This window comes from Cyphomyrmex costatus, unplaced genomic scaffold (genome assembly GCF_001594065.2).
Source record: "Cyphomyrmex costatus isolate MS0001 unplaced genomic scaffold, Ccosl1.0 scaffold128, whole genome shotgun sequence".
In the NCBI taxonomy this organism is placed as follows: Eukaryota; Metazoa; Arthropoda; class Insecta; order Hymenoptera; family Formicidae; genus Cyphomyrmex; species Cyphomyrmex costatus.
Window position 1 is genome coordinate 21,093 of NW_017275260.1, and position 6,760 is coordinate 27,852.

Sequence of the window (6,760 nt, forward strand, 5' to 3'; positions counted from 1 at the left end):
AGTGGAAGCCGGGACGAAACGCCAACTTGTGATATTCTTCACAAATTCTTATTTTTCTCAGTTTTAAATTTATTTCTTTCTTTAATATTTAATTTAAGATTTTAATATGTCTTTAAACATATTATTAAGATCTTGTTAGATGCTATAAGCATCAAAAATTTGTGATATTACTACGGTAGTTAATAGATTTGCGTTTTAAGTTCGACGGATGTTCGGCGCGCAATGGGGGGGGAACTACTTACGTGGTATATAATATTCACATTCTAATATCTTATATATGGTCGCACCAATAACCGCGGAATAGCTCTCATTAGCCTGATTATTCTTGTTATTTTAAATGTATAAATTCAAAGTTTAACAGAACTGTTTTATAATAACGATTGTCCCTGTTCTTAAATAGATAAAAATCCCAGGCTCATTAGTAAATCTATTCTGTAACTCTTAACGCAAGTTTCGTTATCATTACAACTCCGTAAAATTTTTATTACTATGATGAGAAAGGAATGACATTATAACGATAATGAAACTTGTTAAGAGTAACAGAATAGTCCTGCAGCACTATTTTATAAGAACGATGTGGCAATGACGTAGCAATAATAAAGGGTCGAGATAATTGGTTTTAAAAAGAAGTCGTTACCATTAACACGTTACTTTTGAAAAGTGTTTTTTGTAACTCCGATACTACGGTTCTGTCATGGAAAATTACGACGTTACCCCCCCCCCTCTCCAAAAAAAGGTCATCAGAAAATCATGGAAGTAGTGCCTTATGAGGGGGGCGCTTAGAGATCACAAGCCCTTGGGCGCAAATTTTGTTAACGCGGCTCTGTCGGTGCTGACACCTCGCAAATCATTGTAAATATTCCGCGCGTTACTGAATAGATATAATTAGATTTTAAGTATTAGGAGACGCGGTACTGTCTCCGGCCATGTTCAATAACTGAAAGATACTACAAGTCTCTTATCCCGAGCCACCAAAGTCCTTTTTTCGGGGGTGCATAACTACTAAAATATAAAAAATTTTGAATCGAACGTTATATGATTTGAAAGGCGGTATCGCCACAAGAGCCAAAAAAAATTTAAAATCCGTTCTGGAGATACAAGCGGTCGAAAAGTGGTGATTTTAATGAAAAATTAAGAAATGTTTCCTTCTTCTTCTCTGTCCTCATTCAAGGTCATTAAAACTTTTTAACATCGAAAAGTACTATTAGTGTCACTATTAGTGCAATATGCAGAAGAAAATTCGCAAAAAAATAAGTTATAAAAAAAATTTGATTAAAAATAAGAAATGATTAAAATAATTGATTAAAATCGATTTTTTAAATTCAAATTTGTATTAAAATAATTTCCGCAAGTGCGGGAATGCGATTACTGTAGATTGCACTACTCCCAGTAGTGATACTATTAGTGCCACTAGTAGTAAATTTAATACTGCACTTCTATACTACTAGTCACGAGCAGTGTTACTACTGATTACTACTCGTACCAACAGTGACACTACTGTATTTACAGTAGTGTTACTACAGCACTAGCAATGACACTAATAGTACTTTTTTATCCTCTCTCACCTTTCACTCGCACCTCCACCATCTTCGGCCCACCGGACCTCCGCCTCCCCCACCACCCTTCTCTTTCGCAGTATTTCGCTCTCTTTCGTTATTACAACTTTTTAACATTCTCTCTCACCTTTCACTCGCACCTCCACCATCTTCGACCCACCGGACCTCCCTCCGTAAAAGGAGATAGAATATTGTAGGAGAGAAGGAAGAAAAGGATCCACATAAAAAAGCAAAAACATGGCATAAATAGACAAAATGATACTAAAAATTTGCCAGACACCTACTCCCATATAGTACAATCTCTCTTTCTCCCTCATAATTTCTCCTTCTCCTTTTCTTCCTTCTCTCCTACAATATTCTATCTCCTTTTACAATCTCCTTCTCCAATATGTTTCTCTGAAAGTCATTATTAGTTTATATCGTCTCTATATATAATTTTTCATCATCATTTAAAATACAACCATCTCGTATTTTAGTTTTTTGAGAAAAAATTTTATATGTATTGCGTAATTTTAAATATTTATACGTTTTAAACATTGAAAATGACCTAAGCGAGGTCGAAACGTTCATAATTGTCATATATTGTCTGTTTATAATTGTCATATTTTATGGTTTATATTTTAGTCCTTTGTCTAACTTTTGTTTGCGTTTATATTATTATAATTATTGTTTACAATTTTTTAATTCTATGTAACTTTCGATTTCTTGTTTTATGTAAAATGTTTTCAAAATTATTAAATATTTTATTACTGGATACCTGGCTCGTAGCCCTTCTACATATATTAGATAATAAAATGGTATTTTTCTAAAAAAACAGCACGTACATCATATGTGATATCATATAATATGTGATATAAAAATGATGCTACTGTCATGTTAAAGAATAATATTAATCAAGCACGTACATCATATGTGATGTCATATCACATGTGATAGCATTTTTTTGAAGAATATCATAATTGCGAACATTTTGTCGTATAATTATGTTAGTATTAGGAACGAGATTAACAAGTTGTTTTAAAATTTATATCTTGAAACACATAAGGAGTGTTTCACCCCTTCAAATAGTTTTTGGGCCGCAACTGATATTCTCTAAATTCATCTCTTTATGTAAGCTACATGTTCACCGAGTTTCATTAAAATCGGTGAGTGACAGCTCGAGAGGTTCCCTTGTGAGTCTGATGACACATAATATTTTACTGATTTAGTGTTCCTTAGACCAGATCTGGTCAGTCGACCACCAGTACTACAATCAGGTTGTGGCGAAACTTCTTTCTTCAATGAATTAGCTGGATTACCCATATGTTTTTAGTATTTTTTGTATAGGTCCGATTTGGACCTCCAAAGAGAGGGCCAATTTGGACACGGATTCATTCGAACGATTGGAACAAATTTTACAATAAGCCGCAAAAATAATCACAAAATTTTTGATATTTTTTAATACTACATTTTTTTAATCATCTTAAATCAATTATCGTTCAAATTTGTAACATCTTTTAAATAATGATTTACAAGGATTTTTTTTTAAATTTTCGCATGATAACCGAAAATACATATTTGCGTCTATTCTATGAACGTCATGACAGAATACTGCCAAACTGCTGTCACATGTTCGGTATCTTATAAGGACTTTACATTATAAATAGCACGCAAATCTACTTAACCGTATTTATTTAAATTAAAAAGGTCTGATTTGGAACACGGTCCGATTTAGGACATTCTCCCCTATATTTTACCGCTTGTAAGAATTTTATACTTAAATTTGTGTGAACATTGAGAATGACTCGATCGGCGTCAAAACGTTTATATTGTAATATTTAATCTTTTTTAATATTTAAATACACATTCTTTGTTTTTGTACCTCTGGCTCGTAGCTCTTCAAATTATCGAATTTATTTATTTATTATTATCGAACCTTTTTGTTCTTTATAATTTCAAATATAATATCTACTATTTTCATGATATGTATACTTCAAATTCAGACATTATTATAATAAGCATTGTGATCCAGCGTTGACCGTTTATAGGCTTTGCTTCGTGCTTCCTTCTTCTTATTATTGTTTGTTTATCAATTGTACGGTCGTAAAAAGATTCTAATATTTGTATACTTTCGTTAGAGAACGATAAAATAAAAAGCTCGAATGATATAGTTGATTAACGATGTATAAATGCTACTGTTCATATATATGATACATATGTCTATTATAGATATTGTGCAATTTTTCAAGTTATTATTCCTATTAACAAGCAAGTACTTGACCAAAAGTTCTAAAACGTTGAGAATATCTCTGACGTGTCTACATGAGTACTATTATACTGGGATGCCAGTATACAGGGAGGGGCATTTAAAACAGGTCACCTAAATAACTCGCTTGTTTTTGACATTAGAAGAAAAAGTGTCAAACAAAAGTTGCTTGGTTTCGAGGGATACATAATGTGATGTCAATAATTGTTTTTTTGGTGGAGGCGCAAAGGATAGGCAAAGGTAAAATTTTTTTTTTTTAATGGAATGATATATTTTTTATTTACATTCTGATAGAGCATCTCAAGACGAATACAATGATCTATAATTGATAGTCATTCAAGGTTACGCAAGGTCAATAATGGAATGTAATGGAAAATAAATTGTTTTAAGGCACTCTTCGAATAATTTCGTGTCTAATTTACTTATTTACGTACTTACCGCTACGACAAGTGTTCAAAATGATGATCCTGAACATCGACGAATAATTTCGTGTCTTCTCTTCTTGTTTACCGGTATACCGCTAATCGTTCAAGCGTATGGAAATACCGTTTAAATTGAATCGCACGTAGCATTATTCATATTTACTTCATCAGTTTGAACTCATCTATCGATCAAAGTGCGTGTCTTGCAAAGTGCGTGTCTTGCAAAATGCGTTATACGGAAGAAAAAAAGTCGACATGATTTTCGTTTATAGTGAATGTAGCATTTCTCCTAAAAATTTTTAATAAAATATACGACACAGGAATATACCCTGAACAGTGGCTTTCCTCAACCTTTGTTCCCTTACAAAAGAAAAACAATGCGAGAAAATGTACAGACCACAGGCTGATAAGTCTTATGAGTCATACTCTAAAATTATTCTTAAAAATTTTGCATCAAAGAATTTTTAAAAAGTGCGAGAGAAACCTTAGTAACTCACAATTTGGGTTCAGGCAGGGGTTAGGCACGAGGGAATCAATAGTAGCAACACACGCTCTGGTGCAAAATTGTTACGACCAGAGGAAGGATGTATGCCTATGCTTTATAGACTATGAGAAGGCGTTTGACAGAGTTCAACATCATAAGCTTATGGAGGTTCTCAGAAAAACGGATATAGATGCAAAGGACATACAATGTATTGAAAGTTTATATTGGAATCAGAAAGCACAAATCAGAATTGAAGGAGAGGAAACCGATGCGATAGAAATCTGCAGAGGTGTCCGACAGGGATGTGTTCTCTCACCCCTTCTGTTTAACCTGTACTTTAAGGTTATTTTTCAAGAGGCGCTTGGGGACATTGAGAAGGGCATAAAGGTTAATGAAGAATGGCTGAATAACATTCGATACGCAGACGACACAATGTTAGTGGCAGACAACATGGACGATCTGGAACAACTTCTTAACACGGTAGGACAGTAAAGACATGGGATTGAACATCAACACCAAGAAAACAAAATTCATAGTTATTACCAGAGAACCGGATATGTTCAGAAACGCTAGCCTAACACTAGAAGGCAAACCGATAGAGCGGGTGAACAGATTTAAGTACCTGGGAACATGGCTGTGCGAAGATTGGACGTCGGAGATGGAAGTGAAATGTCGAATAGAAACGACTCGCAAGGCATTCATGAAATTTAAGAAAGTCCTCACCAATACGGATTTCGATAAAAATCTGAGAATGAGATTCATTAGATGCTACATATGGTCGGTGCTTTTATACGGAATGGAAGGATGGACATTGAAAGTTTCTGAAATGAACAGACTGGAGGTCTTTGAAATGTGGGTCTATCGCAGAGTTCTTAAGATACCGTGGACGGCAAGGACCACCAATGGGGATATCTTGAGGCGAATGGGCAAGGACCGAGAAATACTGACTACAATAAAAAAGAGAAAAACGGCATACCTAGGACATGTCATGCGTAATGCAAAATATGAGCTGCTACAAAGAATTATACAGGGGAAAATCGAGGGGAAGAGAGGATTAGGACGTAAAAAACTGTCTTGGCTTCGTAATATCAGACAGTGGATAGGACTGCGCACGGTGGAAGAATTGATCCATGCGGCGAGGGACGGAGAGAGAATGCAAAGTGTGATCACAGACATCCAGTAGTGGATAAGCATACGAAGGAGAAGAAGAATGTCGCCAAATTATGAGAAGCAGTACGTTTGTATACTGAAAGATTTCCCTATCGTGTCCATCCCTCATTCTGTTTTTTCAAACATAGTATAAACTTTTCAAGAAACAGGAAGTGTGGATAATAAAAAACGCAAACGAATCAAGAAAGCAATTAACGACGGAAATTTGACGAACATTTTAGCCGCTGTAGCCCTAAATCCACATATCAGTACAAGACAGCTTGAACGTGAAAGTGGTATTAGTCGACGAAGTGTTCTGCGAATACTACATTCCAACAAATTTCATCCCTTTCATATCTCACTTCATCAAGAGTTACATGGCAATGATTTTCAAAATCGTGTACAATTCTGTGAATGAGCACTACAAAGACTATAAGAAGATAATATGTTTGCCACTAAAATCTTATTTACTGACGAAGCTACATTTACAAACAATGGACAAGTAAATCTTCGCAACATGCACTATTGGTCGGTAGAAAACACACATTGGATGAGAGAAGTGGACAAGCAGAGACCTTGGTCTATAAACGTCTGGGCCGCAATTCTTAACGATAAAATAATTGGTCACTTTATCGATGGACCATTAAATAGTCGCAAGTATGCACAGATTTTAAAAGAAATATTGCCACTATTATTAGAAAATCATCCACTAAACGTACGACAATCAATGTGGTACCAGCAAGATGAATGTCCTGCTCATTCTACACGGATTATTACTGAATCGCTAAACAGAAAATTTGGAGATTGTTGGATTGGTCGGTCAGGATATAACAGATGGCCCGCACGTTCCCCAGATTTAACACCTATGGATTTTTATTTGTGGGGAAAGTTAAAATAACAAGTG

The 6,760-nt window shown here is 34.8% G+C and overlaps 1 pseudogene; it reads left to right on the plus strand.

Annotated features, from left to right (window-relative positions):
* Positions 1–5,199, plus strand: part of LOC108782484 (zinc finger MYM-type protein 1-like) — a 7,839-nt pseudogene extending 2,640 nt beyond the window's left edge.
* Positions 5,200–6,760: the final 1,561 nt, after the last annotated feature.